We start from the raw sequence: 25,932 nt of genomic DNA, 5'->3' as shown, positions 1-25,932 counted from the left end.
CATCTCTTTGTCTTGGTTGGTGACCATGCACAAAGGAAAAAGTTATGGCCTTGATGAGATAAGCACGCTGCACATGGCTCCGTAGGTTGTATGATTTGACCTAGCACTTTCATTTTCATATGCTAAGTAGAATAGGGTAGGAGGAATAGGCTATTTATTATCTTGGCTTTCATTTCATTTGAAGTATCTTGGCATTGTTGGCTAATGGCTTTTATTTTTTGTAAATCCATTTGTCAGCTAAGGCACAAAATGGACATTGTATGTGGTGTTTAGGGGTGTGGATATGTATCCATCCCGCCACACGGTTTTATTTCATTTGCTTGAAGAGTCTTCTCAACAAGTACCATTGGAGATTTTGGGTTCTCATGCACTCTTCTTCAGAAAGCATGTCCCCAAATTGGAGGCAAGTGTTACCCTTCATATTGCATGAGATGTAGATTTGTGATTTTCATCACATGACAAGGTTTTCAAGGTGACATATTGGCATGCTAATGGTCTTGAGGCATACATATTTTGCTTTTTGGTTGGAAATAGTTCATCCTAGTTGAGCATGTTAATGGTTGCGGATCCTCATACTCCATCATAGTGTTACATGAGGTGTTACACATTGGTTCAATGGCTTATGTGATGGGTCATCTTGGTGCCTAGTTTTCTCTTATGGTTACACTTGATGCTTATATGGATATTGGTGACATGCCCTTTGGTGCCATGATAGTGGCAGATGTCCCTTATATTGGTACCTTTCATATTGCACAATTTTCCTTGATGGACCATATTATTGTATGATGATACTTGCACCTTGTCTCACATGTTATCTTGGCATCATGGTACTTACACATTTGTATGGAGGCTTAATCATTGGATTGATGTTGTATGATGATACTTGCACCTTGTCTCACATGTTATCTTGGCATCATGGTACTTACACATTTGTATGGAGGCTTAGTCATTGGATTGATATTGTATGATGTAAAAAAGCTCTTGTAGAGGAGCTCCATAACACTTGAGATGTCTATCATGCTCCTATGATGATGTTTCATCAAATAGACAATCACTTTCATGAAGCACTCACCTTGCCACGTGGATTTCATGCATACTACTTGATTTTTTAAGCACCCTAGGATTTTGAGGCCATTTTAACATGTTATGGAACTTCGTCATGAGGAGTCCTCCACTTTCCCCTTGTTCACTTCATGATACACACATTGCATAATTTTTAGGAAGAAATCCCCAAGATGATATCTGCAATCCTGGATGGATTGGAGCAACATGATTGATACATGGACATTATCTAGTCTTTGAAGTATCTGACATGTATGAATCATCGTGTTCATTACAAAATGTTCATGTTTGTAGCTCAGGCAGGTAGTGGTACCTCTGCACATGCCTTGTGTTTAGGTGTGCAGAAGTTGCCCACATTCTCTTTAGAACACTTGCTCAAGTGTGAGCAAGTTGCTAATGTAACTTAGCCTAAGTCTAACTTAGGAAAAAGCACATATTATTATGTTGGCTTATTGAGCTAAAGAAACTTAGGAAAAGTAAATAATTTACTTTAGTGATTATGTTTTAATCTTAGTTGTTGATCTCAAGTGAGGCGAGATCTAATCTCAGTCGTTAATCACTTAGGGTTAGGGTTAGGGATTTAGCTCAATGTAAAGTTATAAAAGCAAGGCCGGGGAGAAGGGGAAAGACACTACAACAACACAAGATTGAAAGAGGCATCTCAGTGAGCAAGTGTATTGGGTTCAAGGGAGTGCAAAGAGGCGAGAGATCTAGATTTGCAAGGAAGATGGAGAACCAATCTAGTGCAGATCTACTGGATCAAATCTAGGTTTATTTGTATTTTGTATTTTCTCAATTGGGCCATTATGCTAGGATGGGAGCCCACATAAGTTGGATCATTAATGAAAAACTTTGTTGGCCAGAATCTGTGTCGTTTTATGAGATTGGTTATTTTAAATTTTCTTTTGCTAAATTTTGTGTTAGGAACCTAGCTGTGTATCTAATCAGTCGATCAATTTTTTGCCAGGAATTAAGTGTTGGGTGTTTGCAAGAAAACTAACATGGTATCAGAGCATAAACTCTGAACCGATCTTGAAATCGCATAAGCTAGGTTCGTACAAGATCCCCGAAGCCAAGTGCGACCATGATCACACAGGGTGAAATTTTTTTGCAAGCTAAAGGAAATCAGCTTTAAGGGATGAAGAAAATCTGTACATCATTAAAGTGGCTTGGTAAAGAAAAGATTTCGATAGTTGAAATTCTATTTTTAAAGTGTTAAGTTATAAATAATAATAATAATAATAAAATGTGTTTCACTTGTGGCCAACAACATCAGGTTATCAGCCCTGCACTAGGGCTAACAAGTTAGCAACAGGTGCAGTGGGCCACTAAGGAGAGCATATCCACAGTGGTAAATAGCATGAGCCAGAGGTCAACAGGTCACGAGTGGGGGTGGCAAACAACGTGACAGCGGGTCAACCCGAGGAAAACGTGGCAAGAGGAGACAACACAAGTAGGTAGCAGCAGTAGCCACCATGGAGAAGGAGAAGTCGACAGTCGAAGGCACATGCGAAGTCAAGGGTAAGAGTGGTCTATGTTGGGCGCAAGAGACACTGCGTGGAGCAGTGACTATAAGTAGCTAGCAAGTAGAGGCACAACAACCATGGAGTAAATAATGGTAGCAGCATGAGATTCGAACGCATGGGAGTGGAGAGGCCAGTCAATAGTCAAGCCTATGCAAGAACAACAACATGCAAGGCAACACTGAGTGTTGACAAGCCACCAGTTGGATGTCAATAAACTACTAGCAAGCCCTTGTGACTTGTAGGTTCCACAAGGCCAAGAAAAAAGCACAGTGGCAACAAGTGTGTAGGCAAGAGTCGATGATTGCAAGTAGGCCATGGCTAAACCAGTTTGATAGCATGGTAGAACGCAAGGAGACCAACGTGTGTGCCAAAGAGGCAACCGCTACAGCAAAGTGCACAGGCTATGAAAGTGAGGTTGTGTGCCACCAGGCTATCGGGGGGATAGCAGAAACTATGGGAGTGGTTGTACAATGTGCAAGCTAGTCATTGGAAAGGAGCCACAATTTTTTTTCTAAGCAAGATTGGTAGAGATCACCCTCAAAGGGAGACCATACCAATCAAGTCGTGGAAGAAGTCATCAATGATTTCCCAATGGCATCGACTGGTTTGTGGTTCGAGGATAGGTTAGATGGAGACTACAACTTCAGTCCATGGAAGGAGATCATACTATTTGTTCTCAAGGAGAAGAACCTATGGGAGTTTGTTGAAAAGCAACTCATAGCTCCTTCAAATCCTACCACTCTGGCAGCCCATGAATCGAAAGATGTGAAGGCCAGATGTATCATCATGGATGGGGTGAAGGATCATGTGATCCCTCACATATCAGGGAAGAATAGTGCCCATGAGATGTGGACCGCTCTGATGAGCTTATATCAGAGTGACAATCAAAATCAGAAAATGGTGTTGAGGGAGAAGCTCAGGAACACCAAGATGACAGAATCATATACTATGGCATCATAACTCACTAGGATCCAACAAGTTTGAGATGAGCTTGAAGTTGTTGGAGTAGCCTTTCCAAATGATGAGCTTGTAAGGACAACCCTGAGCAATTTTTCGAGACCCTAGGCTCCATTTGTAAATGACCTTATAGCAAGAGAACATCTACCAGATTGGAAAAAACTTTGGGATGACTTCACCCAGAAGGAGCTCTAGGAGAAATCCTTGTCTAGAGGATAGCAAGACAGTGGGGATGATGAGAACCTTGCTCTTTCCAATTGGGCAATGAGGAGCAAAGATCCATAGCAAGGATGATGAGTCAACCTTATAGCCAAAGAAGGATTTGACTAGTGTTTCTCCTGTCATAAGACGAGACGTTATGCTTCATAGTGTCTGGAGAGGAAGAAAAGGGGAAGGGCACACAACCAGTTGTAGCTGCGTTGACAAAAGGGCAGAAGGAGTTTGCTAAGAAAGTTGAGAGAAAATCTGCACTTGCTTCCTACCTTACCTCGAGCACATTAACAACGAGGATGTCATTGCTAGATAGCGAAGCCACACAACATATGACAGGAGCATGAGAGTAGTTCACCAACCTGACCAAGTGGAACTCATAATTGGATGTGAAGTTAGGCATTGATGCGAAGCATACAACTATAGGGGTTGAAACAATATTATTCCAACTAGAGTCAAGTGGTAGGATGAATGTGAAGGACATGCTATCGGTGTCAAAACTTAGGTAAAGTTTGCTCTCAGTCTCAATGATCAAGAAGAAGGGGTTTGGTGTAGCATTCCAAGATGGATAGGCATTGATCAAACCGAAGGGATCTAGCTTAGATAGTGGCCATGTCATCAGAATTAGAGAGAGCAACCTGTATAGGCTAAAGGGCTAGCCTATTTGAGCAACAACAGGAAGCAGAGTCATAACAGAGAATAGGGAGTAGGTATCTTTGAAGGTTGAGCAACTTAGAGGGAGTTAGCCTTCATGTTCAGAAGGGGAGAAGCAGTGAATATACTCTTCTAATATGTCAAGAAGGTCTCTTGGTACGAGATGACCTTATAGAATATCCAGGAGTAGGAAGCTTCTGGGAACAAGTTCACAGGGAGTGGGTCTTCGAGGATGATGGCAGGAAAGTCTTCTACTTCAGACTGAGCAGCCATGGTGGTAGATGCAAGTCCAAGATCGAAGTCGATCCTCGGTGGAAAAGGTACCTCCCTTGCTAAGAGGGAGTGCTAATGTTTGTAGCTTGGGCAGGTACTTCTACACAAGCCTTATGTCTAAGCATGCAAAAGTTGCCCACATTCTCCTTAGAACACTTGCTCAAGTGTGAGCAAGTTGCTAATGTAACTTAGCCTAAGTCTAACTTAGGAAAGAGCACATATTAGTATGTTGGCTTATTGAGCTTAAAAAACTCAAGAAAAGTAAATAATTTACTTTAGCAATTATGTTTTAATCTTAGTCGTTAATCTTAAGTGAGGAGAGATATAATCTTGGTCGTTAATCAATTTGAGATTAGGGTTAGGTTAGGGATTTAGCTCAATGTAAAGTTATAAAAGCAAGGTTAGGGAGAAGGGAAAGACACACTACAACAACACAAGATTGAGAGAGGCATCTCAATGAGAAAGTGTGCTGGGTTCGAGGGAGTGTAGAGTGGCTAGAAATCTAGATTTGCAGGGAAGATCGAGCACTGATTTAGGGTAGATTTGCTGGATCACATTCAATTTATTTGTAATCTGTATTTTCTCAGTTGGGCCATTATCTCGAGAAGAGAGCCCATATATATTTGGATCATTAATGAAAATTTTGTTGGGTAGAATTTGTGTGTCGTTTTATGACATTGATTATTTTAAATTTGATTCCACTAAAACTGTGTTAGGAACCTAGCTATGTATATAATTAGTAGATCAATTTTCTGCTAGGAATTAAGTGTCGGGTGCTAGGTTTGCAGGAAAATTATATAAAAGAAGAGCATTGAGACTTAAAGCTAAAATATTATATGGTTCACAAGGGTTTGGTTTGGAGAAAACTAAACGGATTGGTCCCGAGATGTGTAGATGATGTGGAAGCTCGAAGGTTAATGACAAAGTTGCACATGGGATTGTGTGAAGAATGTTCCCTGGCTTAGACAACGACACACAAGGATACTATCGACTAAACATATTTGTTGATGTTCAGAAGTTTGTTATAGCATGCTAATAGTATAAAATAGTTGCAGGAAGGAAACAAATGGCACCCTTACCTTTGCAGTGTGAGATCGTAGAGGCACCCTTCTAGTAATGGGGTTTGGACTTCATTGGGGAGTTTAAGGATAATTCTAGCAACAAGTTCAAATGGATTCTTACTTCGATGGATTAATTCACCATATGGATTGAGGTGATACCCACAAGGACAATAACCAATGGTGTGATCGAAGATTTTCTAGAAGACAAGATAATTACAAGGTTCAATGTCCCAAAAAAAATTACAATTGACAATGCTAAAGCATCTAGTTTGGTAGAGTTATCAACATTTTGTTTCAACTATAGCATTGTCACATCCCATTCATCTAATTATTACCCACAAGGGAATGGCTTGGCAAGGTCAAGCAACAAGAATTTGATGGCTATTATTAAGAAGAATATGGGTGGCAACAAAAAGAATTGGGACAGTAAGATCAAATATGCTCTATGTGTAGACAAAATAAAAAAGAAACAAGATATAGAGAGAAGCCCAATTTAGTTGGCATATGAGATGGAGTTTACATTGTTGATCCAATTGAAGATCCTTGTATACAAATTATCACTGCTGCCTCAAAATCTTGTGGGCCTTATGAGAAGCCTCACAAGAAAAAGGCCAAACCTTGTTGCAACAATGAGGGAGATTGCCACCATCACCTCAGCAATCTTCCTCCAACTCTATGGCCTCCTAGAAAGAGCAAATATGGCCTAGAGTTTATTGATATGTAGCAACAAAGGAGTTTCTAAGCACATATGAGTCAAATATATGATCAACAAAGGAATGAAGCAAAGCCTCAAATTAGGCCTTAGGTTGAAGGCTTGAAGCCCTAACAAGGATGACATCAGCCCTCCTAAGGTAGGTTTAACCATGGAAAAGGGTAGATTTTGAGTTAAAAGGGTCAACAAGGCTAGACTCAAGTTTTTTTACCTCCAATGTTCATCTACAAGAGCCCTAATTGAATTCAGCCCAACAAAAATGCCCTAGAAGGTTGCCTTGAAAGGCTCCCAAATAAGAGAGGGAAATTATTGAAGTTTTTTATTAACACAAAGGTTGGCAGTACCTAATCCTACATAGCTGATGCAGTATTTAGGGCTAATTCAAGAGATAATGAACAAATGCTTGGAGGAAAGGGGGAAACCTCTTGTTTTCACGTGTATAAACGCTAACTATCCTTTTTGTGAGGGGATAAATTAAATAGGGGAAGCTCACTAGAAAGACTCCCATGGATTTCAAGGAAGATATATTTAACATGCAATAATCAACCAAGCTTTATCATAAACAAAATAATTTGCATTTAGACATGGAACAAAGAAAAACCCTAACAATAATTAATAACATGTAAAGCAATGAAAAAATTGCAATAAACTTACAATTATTTCATGAAAAAGCCTTCTTTCAATCTTGTTACCGCTCAAACTAGCAGGGATCCTAGGAGGGGATCCTATAGAGCAACTATTAGGTCAAGGGGCAACAACAGAGCGATAGCCCATTGTCACCTCAGTTAAGGTTCCCTGCTCTTTACGGACTTTCACTAATGGGAGGAAGAGGAATCACAATGATGGATAGATCAATGATCGGATAAGGAGTGATTCATAAAACCTATTCAAAAGAGAGATTCAATTAAATAGCTTACTTGCTTGAGAAGCAAGGTGATAGGCTCTCTAGGAAGGGCTAAGAGGACACTTGAGCCTAGGTTTAGAGGATATGCCTTGACAAGGGGCTTCCTAGACTTAAGGATCCTTATGGAGAAATGGATTCTATGTAATACTTGTGGAATTTGAGTTATAAAGTTGTGGGACCACAAAGAACCCAAGTGGACCCAAACTAGATTAAGAGTATGGAGTTGATCGACCAAAGAGGGGCTTGACCTATTTAGGAAAGAGAATAGGATCAAAGGACTAACTTTCTTTTGAAATTTCAACGCAATGATCCAAATGACGACACTAACCCAAATCAGCCTAAGGAGAGAAATGATCCTCAAGCTAGGGTTTGCGAGATCTCGGGATTCCATCGTCAGAGTGTGCTCAAATTTGGAGGACCCCTTGAGAAGACCCCAGCACGATTGTGGACCAATTTTTAAGTTGTTTGGATCGCTACAAAAGATTTCGCTTGATGCCCTAGGTGACCCTCTAGGGTTAGGCCTAGAATTTGGAAAAGTGAAGAAAAGAGAGGTAAATTTGACCACCAAAGGGATACGAGGATCAGTGCCTTATTGCTTGGGCTTAATGGAGTCAAGATACACATAGATCAAGAATTTTCGTGAGCTAAGGAGCCCTAATTGATCTTTGCTAGCCTCTCCAAGGGCAACAACTAGGTCAATAGGGATTTATACTTCAAATTTGCCAAAGAGATGAAGTTTCGAGGTCTTTCAACCTAAGAGGTGCCTCTAGGAACATTCACCCAATCCCTCAAAGAGCAACGCATGCATTAAATCACTTATTCAAGGTCCCAAAAGAATTTCGCATTACATTAACCCATACAAGAATAATGATAACAATATACATGCATTTGACAAGTAAGATAACAAGAATAGCATCAAAAATTCGACTTACATGAGAGAGAGAGTATATCCATTCATCCACTTTGCATTAGAAAGAAGCTCCAAAGACAATAGCAAAAATCCAAACATCATAGTGCATCAAGAAACTCCAAAAAGTTTATCCCAGCAAAAAGTGTGAAAATCTCTCAAGAGATACCAATCCAATCCAAGTGATGATGAGAGGTTAGAATGAACCTCTCTCATATTTATACAACTCTAAAGGGAATTCAATTTGCCTAATTGGCCTAATTTAGCCCCAAATAATAAAATAATACATAATAATGACATGACTTGGCGACAAGCCCACCAAGATAGCTCAATAATACAAAGAAAAGCCTCTCAAGAGGGCAAAATAATGAATATGATGATTCATTGGGCCATGAAGGAGGCCTAATGGAGTCCAAATGTGCCAAGTTGAGTGAAAAGGCTCCAAACATAGTGGACAAGGGGTTGGCCCTGTTGTCGCTTTTTCTAGCACCTATAGCACAAGTGCTTCAGGAGATATAGAAAGCTTCCTAGAGACAGTGTTTGGGTTGATTGTAGACCAATGCCTAGGACATCTTAAAGAGAGAAGTGCATTTAGGATTATCTAAGGGATTATGTTGCACTCCAATTGTCATGTAGTTCTAAAAGATAATAAAGGGAGACTTGGTTCAATAGCCTTTCATCAAGGTGAACTCAAGCAGATACATGGATCCAAATACAGGGGGTGAATTAGGCTAATCTCAAGGAGGAATGTCTTGTTCTAATGCCCAACACACAACAATGAGCAGCTTAATATTGAAATTGTAGTAAAGGTGATGAGGAGGACAGAAAGGAAGGAAATAGATGCATCGAGTTGTAACCAAGACAGAATCCCAAGCAGCAATGTTCCAACAGAAGGATGGAAGGCATAAGAGATGGAATGACAGCAATTGCGGAGCGCGAATTAAGGTTTCATGTTCTATAGCTCATGGATACACATATCACTAATCAGCATATGTAAATTTGTGCTCTTAAAGGTACATAAGTAAATCTTTAAATAACACAAGTACTGTTACTACTTAGCAGCATACATATAACCATGAGAGAATGAGACCGACAACTTCATTACACAATTTCAGTAGAAGAGAAACATACATGAAATGAGATTTACAGAGGGGAAAACATACTGCTTACAGCCATGATTGGAATCACCAAAGAGTTTCATTAATCCTCAAAATGAGTCCAATATACCAGTCCATTACATTTAGTCATACATCACTTGAGTCCCCAATGAACAGGCAATTAGAACCAAAGTAGAATCACAGAATTTAGACCATCACGGGTGCAGAATTATGGAACCTCTATTAAGTGTTTCTTCCTTCTATTTATAAGGAGAGGGGGAGCTTTGAATCAACAGTTACAAAATATCTCAGCCAAGGGCCAGTTGTCCAATTGACTAGCTGTCTTGGCGTGCGATAGCTCTGTGGCCCAAAATGATTGCAAAGGATTTGATTCCTTTCTTGAAAATACACAGAAATTACAGAATAATAGAAAAAGGAAAACGAAAAGATGATGGAGGAAGTATCCCTATGCCATTTCTAAGATTGCCCCTGATCAAGCCACGTCTTTGCCTTGGTGTGCTTCTCCTACTGCTCGGCCGGTTCCTGTCGCTTTCGCCTTAACTACTTGACTTCACCACTCTCTGGAGTTGGTAGCGATCAACTGTGTTTGCTTGTCACAGAGCAGAAGCAGAGATTGTCCTGGCAGTCCTTCATAGTATGACTGAGTGGAGCTCCATGTTGAGCCATTAAGTCTTTCTGAGTCCCATATCTCCATTTACTCTCTGAAGTCGTGCAAGTGAAGCAGTCAAATTCATTCCTGTGGCTATTGTTGTCCTAGGTTTCTTGTTACAGAGGCTTCCACAAGATCAGCCCATATCGATTTCCCACTGCTCCATGCCTTCATTCAATGCCTCAACTACCGACCCATACGCCTTCAAAGCTCTGTACCATACTATCAGAACATCACTACATCGAGACTTTTAGTCTTAAAACATTACAAAACAGTGAGCTACGATGTCCCTTGGCCCCCTTTGGTTTAGCGCCTTATTGTAGTCCTTATCATATGACCGGGATCTGTGACTAGGAGCTTAGCCTTAAGGCGCCAAGGCCTTTAAACTCCTGTCGGGCCTATCGTTCCTTTGTAAACTATTCTCCGCCCTTGGTTTGTGAAGTCCTTGACCATGAACTAGCCCACATATCCGAGCTCCTCAGTTGACGTTTTCAAATCGGGGATTTAACTTGGAGTGATGCGATATCAGGTTTCGCCAATTGTCGATCACCTTCTGTGCTTAGCCCTTGGTTCCTCGCTCTTCCCGTGACCATAGGCCAGCCCCCTTATCGGAGATTTGCAATCGGTGATTTCCTATTGATGCAAACATGTTGCTACCATCGATTGTCGATTGCCAATTAGTGATGTCATCATTGCCACGTGTCGCTTCTTGAGTGGTGACACGTGTCACCCGGATATGCCCATATAGGACCCTGAAAATGCCAAATCAGCATGCCATGTGTCCTCCGTACTGCCACGACATGATGACATCAGCTGCCCCATGTCTTTATCGGATCCAATTGTGTGTTGCCATGTGTTGCTTATCGGAACTAATCTTACGTTGCCACGCATCTAGTTGGAGGAGAGGAAAGGCCCACCCTCTTTTGGTTTTGCGACTGATTTCCGTTGTTAAATTGTTTTCAGCCCTCCCAGAGCTTTAACACCATCGGCATTCTTTTCCCGCAATTTCTTCATAGTGATCACTTCCAGAATCGTCGATTGCCAACTTGCAATATGTTTGTGCTATTGCGATCGCCGATGTGCTTGCCTCGACTCACTGGATCATCAATATGCGCTTCGTGCCACTGATTAGAAATCATCGATGTGCGATAGTCGATATCAGAGCTTTGTTACACGAAGCACCAAATGCCATGCTGCCTGATGTTGCGATATGTGATTTGCGATGAGTCGGGGCCTCCGATTTGCGATTCTTTCCTCCTTTCAAAGGTGACAAAACCCCCATCTTCAAGATGCCATATCTTTTGATTCCGGGGTCCATTTGAAGAGTTCCATATACCGTTGGAAAGCTAATTTCGAGCACTATCCATTGGAGGGGGTCCGATTTCGCTTTATGGGCTTTTGTGGCTTGGGGGATGGCTAGAAACTGTCCTGCTATTTTGTACTTTGGTCAGTTGAAAAGAAATTTTGCAGCGAGTGACAACAAGCCCCTTGTTTTCCAATCAAGTCATATGTGGTGCTCCCACGTGTGTGGGGTGACACAATGACATCCTCATTGGTCTCCAGGTGGACCGATAATGCCTGTAAACCATTTGTAAGGGCTAGGATGATGACATAAGCCCTCCATTTGTCTCCTAAAGTGAGACACATCCTCATCTAGACCCTGGAACATCTGCCAAGTGTGTGGTACATGTGTGGAGTCGGTTGGGCATGGTGATCCAGGTGCATCATCCTCATTGAAAAGGTGGAACACGAGCAATCCCTGAATGGTGTTGGGGATCCATGAAGTACTCTTTGCTATGGTGGAGGCCCATGGCTCTCAATGCTCACCCTACAAGTGTCAATGTGGCCCTCTGGAGGGTTTGGACCCCGTATAGGGAGACCAAACCCCAAAATGGAGACCCACCTGCAATCCTGCATAAGATCCAATGCGTCCCCTTGCCCTCCAATACAATAAATCATTAGAGTAATCAAGTAAAAGAGTTTACAAATCATGGAATCAAGTGGGCAATTCATGGTGGCATGCCCTTCCATAGTGGACTTTGGCATGTACAGGTGTCTCCAAGCTCAATAAGGGAGTTAACCAAGGACCCTATTTGGTGGTTTTAGCATTTAAGGGGGCTGACATGTCCATGGTACATCCATCAATGAGTAGGTGGCATATGATATAGTGATGGGACAGAGTGGGGAATAGGGGAAGGCACCAAGTCACATGTCATGGTACAAGGGCAGCTATGATGACGGAAGCCCACACTTGGGTATATGAATGTAGGACGGAGTAAATCATGGTACATGAGTTACCCCGGCCTTTGTTTTTCCACCCTTCTTCATATGCCTTTTGCCTTTAAATGTTTTTTCTTCATAACTGCTCCGGGCTCCAGGGGATGAGAACATGATGTGTAGAATATAGCAGTAGATACCCACTTTTAAGGTGAAGAAGGTCATTGTCCACCAGGGGTTGGGACAATCATGGGTTCCTTAATGTGGAGGGGGCTCATCTAGGGCCCATAGGAACCAGGGTGATGGCCATGAATGAGGGGTAGAGCTCATGTTTGGCTTTTGCCCATGTGCTAAATTTGTATGTCTTGACCATCTTTTGCATTTTGTGGTACATTTCCTATTGTAAGTGGCCAAATTATGCTTTTTCCTTTCTTTTTAGTTGCATCAACCTTCGGGCATCATTCTAGGCCCGACCCAAAGTGTGGACAAGGGGAGGGGGAGGCTAACCCTATGTGGACCCAATGGACACATGTGGACCCGGATGGGAAAAGTGATGAATGGGGTTAAAATGAGCGGAGGGGAGTGATGTATATGGTGTCAGGAAGCGGGACCACGCAACCAAAATCAAGATTTCCCATGTAGTGCCATCCCTAAAGCTAATGGCCAGTAAAAGAGATCCCATGGGACTAGGATACAAGGCTAACTACCGAATCGGGCAGAGGAGACAAGAGTGCAAACCTATCCCACTCTTTCTGCCGCATCCCCTCACCAATCCGTGCCCAAAAGTGTCCAAGATAAGTAAACAAATTACTCAACTAAACCACTAAAAAGTCATACCTTTGGGGTCGGGAGGCCCACCTTCAAACATGTGATCATAACAGATGGGCGAGGGAGCACAAGGCTGGCTCGGGTGATGGAGAAAATGGCGCATCAAGCTATCTGGTGGTTGCTGGCTGCCGGCTGAGGACCATCATGGAGAAAAATTTTATCCTAGGGATATCAGAAGTGGTGGGTAACATCTGGATCCAACTAGGACATGATCTCTCTGGAGAGTGCACAAATGTACTCGAACAAGGAGGTCATGAGAACTCCAGCAATCTCTTGGGTCTGCAGACCTGTCACCTGCACATATCACAAATCAAACACACGGGGCAACATGCTTTCGCAACGTCTCATGATCGCACATGCTTATATTAGGCCACTAAAAATCAACTAGTAAATAAAATTTCAAATGCAATATTAATCTAAATGCAGCTAATCTAGCATGATAATATCATATGATGTTGGTTCTAATGAGGAAAATCAGCATGCAATGCATCCTACCCTAACATGCATATTACATCATAGAAGCACTAAGTGTAATCATAGAGCCAATGCAACCAAGACATCATTAGATCATTATAAAAACATTTTTCCCAATGATTACTTATGTAGCAAATCCAAGAGTAAGGACAGAAACAATCATATGGAGGGTCACCAGGGCGGGAGGTGGGAAAATAGAATGCCCATACATGGATGATCACGGGAGAAGAGGGAACAAAGGGATGTAATCTAGTCCATGAGATCCTCTCCTCTAACCAAAAGATAGAGATGTCAACAATTAGGCTCATAAACTTTTGATGGATGGCAACCTCAGGCATATCACTTCCATCATGGTCCTTACCATTTATGTCATGCTTTATGGCCTCCATAGGGTTATGATTAGTAGGAAAGGGAGACTGATGAGATGGAGAAACACAAGTAGGTTTCCCACGATGATCACACTTAGGAGGGATGGAGGATTCCTCATTGTTAGTGATAATGTAAGAAGGGTTGAGGAAAGGGTCCACACGAGACTCAACTACAACCCTAGGATTGTGAGGAAAGACAAGGGTCCTATCGATATCATTGTCATCGGTGTCATAGATAGGGTCCTTGTCGAAACGATTTCCATGGACCTCCCATTTTCCTTCCAATATGTAAATAATCATTGATATTAACATTTGAAGGGGCTACGGGATCACCTTCTCCAAGGTTTTCAAAGGGTAGATCATTAGAGATAGTATCCTTGGAAAAGGTAGGGTTAACCCTAACTTCACTCTCTACAAACTCATCCTCCCTATCACACATGCTTTTAGAATTATCATCATCCCATCTTTCACCATGCGGACCCAGGGAGGGCCCCCTTTCCTGCTCATCATCTAGATTCCCAAGGTCATGATAATGCTCAATGAAGGCTTCCTCTTGAATGTTTAATGTGGGCCATACTTGAAAGTGTCTAAGAAAACCATCAAAGAACTCCTCAATAGATGAGATGCTCCTAGGTTTGTGATTATGCAACCAAGAGATCTCATGAACAACAACTTTCTCCTTTGAAACATGTGCATTAAATCTTTCCACATGATCAATTGCAGAGAGTGGATCGCCATCAAACACGGACACCCCACATACCATCCTTCCTGTGACATGATTAGGGTGCCCAAGGATGCTAGTGATGTCCAAAGCAAGAAAATCATCAAAGAAAGACATCCTATCGAGATATACATGTAAATTATGTAGGAGTCGCCAGGGTGAATTTAAAGATGCCTAGAGAAATGCTTGCTTCACCCTACAAGCATTGACTTTAAAGTTCAATGAAGAACTAGGGCTTCGTTCTTCCAATGGAGTCGCCAAGACTGATATAACGATATTGTCGTATGGGGAAAAAGACACACGTCTCGCGTCCCTGACAACAACGCCAATATTGTTACTGCTCAAACTAGCAGGGGTCCTAGAGGGGATCCTATAGAGCAACTACTAGGTCAAGGGGCAACAATGGAGCGATAGCCCATTGTCACCTCAGCTAAGGCTGCCTGCTCTTTACAGACTTTCACTGATGGGAGGAGACCCGGTAGAAGAGGAATCACAATGATGAATAGATCAATGATTGGATAAGGGGTGATTCTTAAAGCCTATTCACAAGAGAGACTCAATTAAATAGCTTACTTGCTTGAGAAGCAAGGTGATAGGCTCTCTAAGAAGGGCTAAGAAGACACTTGAGCATAGGTTTAGAGGATATGCCTTGACAAGGGGCTTCCTAGACTTAAGTATCCTTACGGAGAAATAGATTCTATGTAATCCTTGTGGAGTTTGGGTTATAAAGTTGTGGGACCACAGAGAACCCAAGTGGACCCAAACTAGGTTAAGGGTATCGAGTTGATCGACCAAAGAGGGGCTTGACCTAATTAGGAAAGAGAATAGGATCAAAGGACTAATTTTCTTTGAAATTTGAATGCAATGATGCAAATGAGGACCCTAACCCAAATCAGCCTAGGGAGAGAAATGATCCTCGAGCTAGGGCTTGTGAAATCTCGCGATTCCACCGTTGGACTGTGCTCAAATTTGGAGGACCTCTTGAGAAGACCCCAACGCAGTTGTGGACCAATTTTCAACGTGTTTGGATGGCTACAAAAGATTTCACTTGATGCCCTAGGTGATCCTCTAGGGTTAGGCCTGGAATTTGGAAAAGTGAAAAAAAGAGAGGTAAATTTGACCACCAAAGGGATATGAGGATCAGTGCCTTATTTCTTGGGCTTAATGGAGTCAAGATACACATAGATCAAGAATTTTCGTGAGCTAAGGAGACCTAATTGATCTTTTCTAGCGTCTACAAGGGAAACAACTAGGTCAATAGGGATTTATACTTCAAATTTTCCAAAGAGATGAAGTTTCGAGGTCTTTCAACCTAAGAGGTGCCTCTCGAAGCATTCACCCAATCCCTCAAAGAGCAACACATGCATTAAATCACTTATTCAAGGTCCCAGAAGAATTTAGCATTACATTAACCCATAAAAGAATAATGATAACAATATACATGCATTTGACAAGAAAGATAACAAGAATAACATCAAAAATTCGACTTACATGAGAGAGAGCATATATCCATTCATCCAATTTGCATTATAAAAAAGCTCCAAAGACAATAGCGAAAATCCAAACATCATAGTGCATAAAGAAATTCCAAAAAGTTTATCCCAGCAAAAAGTGCGAAAATCTCTCAAGATATACCAATCCAATCCAAGTGATGATGAAAGGTTAGAATGAGCCTCTCTCATATTTATACAACTCTAAAGGGTATTCAATTTGCCTAATTGGCCTAATTTAGACCCAAGTAATAACATAATATATAATACTAACATGACTTGGTGACAAGCCCACCAAGATAGCTCAATAATACAAAGAATAGCCTCTCGAGAGGGCAAAATAATGAACATGATGAGTCATTGGGCCATTGAGGAGGCCTAATGGAGTCCAAATGTGCCAAGTTAAGTGAAAAGGCTCCAAACATAGTGGACAAGGGGTTGGCCCCTTGTTTTCCAATCAAGTCACATGTGGTGCTCCCAAGTGGGTGTGGGGGCACAATGACATCCTCATGGGTCTCCAAGTGGAACAATAATGCTTGAAAACCATCTGTAATGACTAAGATGATGACATAAGCCCTCCCTTTGTCTCCTACAGTGAGACACATCCTCATCTGGACCCTGGAACATCTGCCAAGTGTGTGGTACATGTGTGGATTCGGCTAGGCATGGTGATCTAGGTGCATCATCCTCATCCAAAAGGTGGAACACGAGCAATCCCTGAATGGTGTTGGGGATCCATGAAGTACTCTCTCCTATGGTGAAGACCCATGGCTCTCAACGCTCACCCTACAAGTGCCAATGTGGCCCTCTGAAGGGTTTGGACACTGTATAGGGAGACCAAACCCCAAAATGGAAACCCGCCAACAATCCTGCATAAGATCCAATGCGTCCCCTTGCCCTCCAATACATCAAATCATTAGAGTAATCAAGTAAAAGAGCTTACAAATCATGGAATCAAGTGGGCAATTCATGGTGGCGTGCCCTTCCATAGTGGGCTTTAGCATGTACAAGTGTCTCCAAGCTCAATAAGGGGGTTAACCAAAGACCCTATTAGGTGGTTTCAGCGTTTAAAGGGGGTGACATGTCCATGGTACATCCATCAATGGGTAGGTGGCATGTGATATAGTGATGGGACGAAGTGGGGATCAGGGGAAGGCACCAAGCCACATGTCATGGTACAAGGATAGCTATGATGAGGGACGCCCACACTTGGGTATATGAGTGTAACAGGGAGCAAATCGTGGTACATGAGTTACCTCAACTTTTGTTTTTCCACCTTTCTTCATATGCCTTTTGCCTTTGATTGATTTTTCTTCAAATTGCTCGGGGCTCTAAGGGATGAGAGCATGATGTGTAGAATATAGTGGTAGATAGTAGATACCCCCTTTTAAGGTGAGGCAACTCATTGCCCACCAGGGGTTGGGACAATCATGGGTTCCTTAATGTGGAGGGGGCTCATTTAGGGCCCATAAGAACTAGGGTGATGGCCATGAATAAGGGGTAAAGCTCATGTTTGGCTTTTTCCCACGTGCTAAATTTGTATGTCATGGCCATATTTTGCATTTTGTGGTATATTTCCTGTTGTAAGTGGCCAAATTATGGTTTTTCCTTTCTTTTTAGTTGCATCAACCTCTGGGAATCGTTCTAGGCCCAACCCAAAGTGTGGACAAGGGGAGGGGGAGTCTAACCCTATGTGTACCCACTAGACACGTGGACTTGGATGGGAAAAGTGATGAATGGGGTTAAAATGAGCAGAGGTGAGTGATGTATATGGTGTCGAGAAGCGGGTCCATGCAACCAAAATCAGGATTTCCCATGTAGTGCTAGCCCTAAAGCTAATGGCCAGTAAAAGAGATCCCACGGGACTCGGATACAAGGCTAACTACCGAATCGGGTAGAGGAGACAAGAGTGCAAACCTAGCCCACTCTTTCCACCACATCCCCCCACCAAACCATGCCCATAAGTGTCCATGATAAGTAAACAAAATTACTCAACTAAACCAGTGAAAAGTCATACCTTTGGGGTCGGGAGGCCCACCTTCAAACATGCGATCATAACAGATGGGCAAGGGACCACAAGGCTGGCTCGGGCGGCGGAGAAAATGGCACATCGAGCTATCTGCTCACTGCCGGCTAAGGACCATCTTGGACAATTTTTTTCTCCTAGGGATATCACCCACAAAGTGGTGGGTAACAGATCCCAAAAAGACATGTCCAAGACATATGCTAATCTCCAACAATAATAGCACCATAAAAATTACATCTCCACAAGTAGCGAGCTCAACTAAAGGCTAAGTCGAGCTCTCAAGAAGAGGTTGAAATCCAAGTGTGATGATCAATAACAAATGAGTGATCTTCAATATATGTGAGGTCTATCACTCATAATAATTAGCCTAAAAGCCCTATGACAAGTTTAATTTTGAGTATAGATGAAGAAAATGGGTTACAAGCCAACCCAATAGCCCAACATAACAGAAAAAACCGCAAAATCTCACGTGTGGGCCGAAACTCTCATCTAGCAAGACATCCTGCCCTTTTTGGGCAATAAACACTCTAAAAATGCATGGAATGGGCAAGGTGGATGTCCAATCACCACTATGAACTCTATCATTGAGGGTAAGCCCTTAAGACACGCCTCAAAATGCCTCCATGTTTCAAAACCTTGCTCTAGGCACCCTGTGTCATCTTCAAGGGAGCTAGAAGTATAACATGGCACAGTCTCTCTCTACTGTTAGGGCTCCAAATGGTGGCACAAGCCCTCCCTTGTCATCTTGGGGATGACCATCATCATCCAGACTCTGAATCTTGAATCTTGGGTTTGTTGGGTACATCATCAAGAATCTCCAACTCCAACCAAAGTGAGCTTAATGTTTCAGCATCTGGGTGCTCTGAGTTGTCCATCAACTATTGGGATCCTCAAAGTGCTCAATACTTTGCTATAGAGGGGAAACATTGCATCTTCAAGGTCATCACTACCCTCCCAAAGTGTAGTACGGCCTAGGCATCATGTCTAGTGTAGGCATGGAGTGTGCCCTCAAGACCTCCACTATCCTATGGAATGCCAAATGGAAAAACCATCTCAAACTCAAGTGAAAGTTACCAATCATTAGAGACAATGACCATAGATGCATCATAGTGGACCATACTTGATTGTTAAGAGCATAATAAGACTTAAAATAGGATCACCTCCAAATATCTAACTAGACCAATTCTTGTAAAAGTGTTCCCTGCCTTGTTAGGGATGGCTATTTGGTCAACCCTATTAAGTGCTTCCAGTCCCTAAGGAGAGGCGACATGTCCTAGGTCAACCCTTCAATTCATATTTGTTTGTGATAGTGTGGCAACTGAGGTGAAATGCTTCATGGTTGGGTGCCATGGTCATGGGACCAACTGATGGAGGTCCATCATCCTGTGTATAGATGTATAGAGGGAGAAATAGTGGAGGCATGAATTACCCCTTTCCTTGGCCTAATTTTTCCACCCCTCTAGTGCGCCTTTTACTTTCTTTTGATAATGCTTGGCAAGGAGCATAGCTCAGGTGTCCAAGCTTGCTTTTAATGATATGGCATTGATTTACCCCTTAATGATGAGTTAGTTTCTCACTCATCGAGGTTAGGATATGCAAGGGTTCCTTATTATGTGATGGAGCATCTAGTGCTTAGGAACCAGGTGATGGCTAATGAGGAGGGTAGAGCTCATGACACTAATTAATTTCTTGGCCATCTTTTGCATTTTAACTCTTCTTTTTCATTGTGGCCATTTTATGCTTTTGCCTTTCTTTAGCTGCATCAACCTCCAGGGCAAAGTTTCTAGCCCAGACTCAAGGATGAGGATATGATGGTGCTAATCCCAATGAACCAATGATAGCAAACCTGAAGGACAGATGTGAAATCAAGGGAATGATGAAGAGTGATAAGTATGGAAAGGTTATGGACACACTACTTCAATCCAAGTTTCCCAAGTAGTTCCCCTCCTATAACCCTAAGGCCTCAGAGAAGGTCCCGTTATACTAGGGTCAAAGACTAACCCCCCCCCCCGGTAAGGTGAGAGAACAAGTTTACAATCAAGATTGGTCAATCATCCAAATCACCTCTTTATCCGTGTTAAAATGCCCAAAACATTAAGTAAAAGCATATGATTGCAAAATAGTTAAAGTACCTAGCGCGTGGTGACCCACCTTCAACTGCCAAAAAGTGTCTAACCGGTGCAAATGGTGGAGGAATGTGGGATATCATCATACACTGAGCAAATGTAGGGTTGTTGGCTGGTTGGTTGTCCAAAGTAGGAAAAAAGTTTCTCATATGGGGTTACCCACTTTTGGTGGGTAACAATTACGACACTTTATAGACTAAGAAGCAGTACACACGAGGGTGAACTAGCTTGTAGAACTAGATGAAAACAAAAGAAAAGTATTCAATCACCTTGTTCAAATTTTGGATAAAGTAAAAGGAACCTTTGAGAAGGCTCATCCAAGAGTTTTGTAAAAAGTTGGTCTAGTTCTTAAGTGGGACAAAATATATGAGAAGGCAAGGAAGCACCACAAGTTTAACACGTTGTGCCTTAGGCCTTACAAGATCAAGGATGTGGCTAGCACAAATTCTTTCTACCTTAGCCCCCTAGATGGAGAGACATTGTAGTAGCTGGTGAATGGGAAATATGAAGCATTACCATTATGATGGCAATTAGTGCCATATTAGTTTAGTAGGAATAGGGAATGAATAAGCTTGTGTGGTAAATAAATTAGAGTAGTTGTTTCCTTGCATGTATTCTCTAATATATTGGCTCATATCTTGTTTCTAAGGCATTTTTGACATCATGTAGTAGCACTGTAGATTTCATGCATTTTGTATCAATTTGATTATATTTTATGGTGGACAGAGTGAGATTCTCGCCCTATTTTGTGGGTGTTGAGTTGCATCAAGTTATTGATTGATATTCGAAAGTTCCCATGTACTCTCTTCTAGAGCACATGTCCCCATGTTGGAGCTAGTTGATACTTATCGTATTGCATGAGGACACATGTAGTTGCATGGGATAGATACTCTGCTAAAATTGATTAATCACTTGACAAAAACAAGGGCTATTTTATGGATGCACACACTTCCCCTGGCATTACCCTTAAGGTATTCTATACTAGTTGACTACCTCAAAGGTTGGGTGTGTGATGTTTACAAGGAAGTGTATAGTGTAGATTAGACAGGATTTATGACACATTTTGCCTAGGTGAAGATGTCTCCTAGTACACTAGGTTATAACTCACTTCATGATGGCACAATTTATGGAGATTTCCTAGCTTATTGACCTTTTACTATCGTTTAGATGTGATAATTGATGCAATTAATGAGATCACAACCTCCTAGTGAGGGTGTCCTAGCTTATGATATCATTTTTGATGATTATTTCATCGTATTAGAGATGTATACTTTATGCATAGTGCACATATTTTCATGTTAACTTGATCATATTGAGACAATTTTACTTCCCATGCAGAGACTCCTGGCTAGGGCACTTGGGTTTACTTGCTTGTTTTCACATTAGAGAGGTGTTATTTGCAGATAAATCATGGCATTTTGATGGAGCAATACACTTATTGCACACATGTTGAGGTGCCTATTCCCATGTATTGTTAGTTTATTCTTGAAATGAGGTCATTCCCCTTGATCCTAGAGGTGGTTGAGGTCGTTTTGACCCAACACCTAGTTCATGGTACTATTTTATGATTTGTTGACAACTTCTTTCTTGGATCTATCTCTTGGCACCAAATTTGAGGAGTTGGTTACGCATGGGAGAGGGGCACACCTTTTTGGAGGCTACATGTGCCACTTGGAGTGGCATTTTCATTCATATTTTGTTATATTAGTGGAGTTCGTTACCTTTGAGACCATAGGTGACATCTATTCTCACTTAGTGGTATGGTTTTGGAGGAGTATGAGGGGGCATCCCTCATATTTTATGATTTATTCACACATGTGCAGGTTAGAGTCACTAGGACCCTAACCATTTTCCCTATTTTTGACATGCTTACTCAGTCACCAAGTGGAGCACTCTTCTTAGTAAGTATTTTATTCTTGTGACTTGGTATCTAACTTAGATTGAAGAGACATCTCCCCTTGATGAGTCCTATCTTGCTTGGAGATTGTACATCTGCCATTAATCCACCATATTTTACTAATTGTTTGACTATCCTCCCAAATTAGTCAAAGGATATTGATAGTTTTTTCTTAGGATAGATCTAAGGTTTATTAGGGGATATTATTATTTTATTATGGATTTTGTTGAACCTAGACTCTATATATTTGAGGCCCCTCCACTTGTAATGGTTGTTGAAAGAGCTTGTATTCCTGGAGATCTTTTGCTTCATAAAAACTTGATGAAGCTTATGGAACAAAGTGGTGCTATCTTGCTACTATGAGACTAGTTAGTGGATTGTAATTTTTGAATACTTGATGTCGATTCTTGAATGATAGAGCATATGTGGGACAAAAGAAAGGAGAAGGCAGGGAACCATAGCAAGTTTGACATGTTGTGCCTTGGACTTTACAAGAACAAGTATGTGGCCACCACAAATTCTTTCTACCTCAACCACCTAGATGGGGAGATGTTGCAACTACTATTGATGGGAAAATCTTAAAGCATTACCATTTTGATGGCAATTAGTGCCATATTAGTTTAGTAGAAATACAAAATGAATAACCTCGTCTGAGCAATAGCTTAGAGTGGTTGTTTCCATTCATGTATTCTTTAACATATTGGCTTTGCATCAGACAAGGGCAGGCATACAAGCTATTGGGACAACCTGTGGGTATATTCGAGGGGATCTTGGATATAGGATCAGTGTCAGTTGCTGAGAGGAAGCAGATGGCGAGGAAGAGTGATTCTTCAGGTACTGCCAAGAGCCTCAACTGGTATGATATGACATTGATGGATGCTCAAGAGCAGGATCCGCGGAGGATGGTTGGACGTGATAGGTTCTCAGCTCAGGTTTCAGATCAGGTAGTTGGGCAGGCTTCAGTGTCAAAGGGAGTAGCTACAGATACTGAGATCGGCTTGGAGATAGATCCAGGTGGAGGAGGTTCTTCTAGAAGTACCTCCCTTGCTAAGAGGGAGTGTTGAGTTTGTAGCTCGGATAGGTACTCCTGCACAGGTCTTGTGTCTAGGCGTGCAAAAGTCGCCCACATATCACCTTATAATATTTGCTGATGTAACTTAGCCTAAGTTAAACTTAGGAAAAAACACATAATTATATGTTGGCTTATTGAGGTAAAATAGAACTTAGATAAAGTAAATTATTTAATTTAGTGATTAAGTTTTAATCTTAGTCATCAATCTCAAGTGAGGCAAGATCTAATCTTAGTCATCCATCACTTTGAGATTAGAGTTAGGGTTAGGATTATGGTTTTGGCTCAACATAAAGTTATAAAGCTAGGCTAAGGTGAGGAGAAAGACACAACAATAGCACAAGATTTAGAGAGGATTCTCAGTGATTGTGTATGGGGTCTGAGAGAGTGCAATGAGGTTCGTGATTAATATTGTATTTTCTCAGTTGGGCCATTATCCCAGGTATGGAAGCCTGAGTAGATTTTGTGATTAATTTATTAATGAAGAATTGTTGATTGGGAAGAAATATGTTTATGTGTGTGTGTAATTCAGATCAAGTATTAATTTTTTAAATTTTTTGCTCCCGCTATATTTTTATGTGATAGGAATTTGGTTGTGTATTTGTTCTGCTTATTAATTGCTAGGAACTAAATATTGGGTGCTGGGTTCGGAAAATCTAACAATCCCCTCATTGGGTTCTATCTTGCTTGGAGATTGTACATCTAGCATTATTCCACCATATTTTACTATTTGTTTGACTTGTCCTCCAAAATTAGTTTAAGGGCATTGATAGTTTATGTTTTCTTAGAATAGATCTAGGGTTTGTTAGAAGATATTATTATTTTATTGTGGAGTTTGTCAAGCCTAAACTCTATATATTTAAGGAATCTCTACTTGTAATGGTTGTTGAAAGTGCTTGTATTCTCATAGATCTTTTGCTCTAAAAAATTTATGAAGCTTACGGAATAAAGTGGTGTTTCGTAATTATTGAAGAATTGATGTGGATGCTTGCATGATAAAACTTGTCTTTGAGGCCAAATTAGGAGCATAATTGCTACATCGGAAATACCTAGGTGTGGATGTTCGTTTTCTCTCTAGCTCTTATGCGTTTTAATTATGATTCAAATCTGAATGCATCTTTCAAATAGAAGTTGTTTTAAGGGACTTCTTCATTAGTGAAACCATGCTCAAAGTTGTTGGATTGAAGGTAGATCATCTAGGGAGCCTTTCCTTGTTAAAATTATGTAATTGTTTACACCCATCTTAGAACTATTACAGCTTGTGGTTGCAGCCATAGTTATCCTAATAATATCAAAAGATCAACCCTTTAATAGGCCCATTTGACCCCATAGCCCAATCTGGAAATGAAGGCACTAGTCAACCACCAGAAAGCTAATAAAAAATCCAATTTTATTTTTAGTTTTGCAATCTAAAAATTAACAAACACTTCATTTCAGATCATTAAGTCTAATAAACCCTCACTTTGTTGCCCTAAATTGGACTTAAAATTTCTTCATGCAAGTCTATGATTTCTAGCACCATATTTGACATTGGATTTAACAGTTAGCTTGAGAATTATTTGTCGCTTTGTACTCCTAAATTGGGCTAAATATCATAAGTACAAATCTGAAATTTCACTTGCAACAACTAAACCGTAAAACCAGATTTGGTCTAAGTCCTTTGATAACCCTTTACACTCATAAATCGTTGGACTTAGGTTGCCTTAGGGACTCCCCCTTTGAGTAGAAGAGCTAGCATAAAGAAAAAGATAAGGCTACCAAGGTGACCATGGGTAGTTTATCTAATCACCCTGGAGTCTCATGTATGGTTGGGACTTTTACATCAAGTGAAAACATAGGAGGTAACACATCCTATAAGCTATCATAAACGATTTTTTGTATGAGATTCTTTATCATATCTATACAATAATCCAAGATCACATATACACAGATAAACAGGTGTAATTGATGATCATCTGAATAATATCTAGCACAAGGATAATTGTTAAACTGTGACCACATAAACAGCCCCTCTAGTTGGCAATTGAGAGTTGCAAGCTTACATGTTCCTTCGTGCTTTCCATAGAGCATGAGAATCCTTAAGCTTGGGAAAAGTAGCGAGACATCAAAAATAGAATCTAACTGTTGCGAAAGGACAGAAGTAATTTGCATGATTCTTAAGCTTCTTTCGTTAATTAGTTAGATTATTACGAGAGTACGACTTTAAGAAATGCCATGTGCAATTATTAACTGTATCATGTCATGGTTAGTCGGTAATTATTTTTGTCAAGTTGTATCACACACTGAGACTGTAGGTGGTAGCTTATGCTGCCATGTATATTGTTAATGTATTTGTCAGATCAAATTTTTTCCCAATAAGATTAAATTTTAGCAACAAGAAGCTGCACAGAAATCGACGGGAAGATGTGAAGCACTCTTGAGTCTTTTCTTTGAAAATTCCATATGACGAGGATAAGTGCAATTTAGAAAGTGATTACAGTTCAAAATGCAATTGTCTTCAAAAAACACCAAATGGAAGATATGTTATGTCAGAATGATCTTTCTGGTCAGTCCACTGTCATATCTTTACGACGGTAAAAACCAAAGTAGAATGGAAAGCTTTTGGTGCTAAATAGGCTACATATGTTGCGAAGGAACATATATTTCAAAGATGATGGATCTCTAGTACTTGATCTTTGTTCAT

General features: G+C 41.0%; 1 protein-coding gene across 8 annotated transcripts in view; it reads right to left on the bottom strand.

Annotated features, from left to right (window-relative positions):
• Positions 1–25,932, bottom strand: part of LOC149151091 (putative serine/threonine-protein kinase) — a 226,933-nt gene that overhangs the window by 30,218 nt on the left and 170,783 nt on the right. The window lies entirely within an intron of this gene.

The sequence above is a fragment of the Pinus tabuliformis genome, chromosome 9, assembly GCF_031772625.1.
Source record: "Pinus tabuliformis cultivar Carrire ecotype Pingquan chromosome 9, CPIR1, whole genome shotgun sequence".
NCBI classification, from domain to species: Eukaryota; Viridiplantae; Streptophyta; class Pinopsida; order Pinales; family Pinaceae; genus Pinus; species Pinus tabuliformis.
Note: the sequence above shows the minus strand (reverse complement) of the source record. Positions and strands in the feature narration are given on the sequence as shown.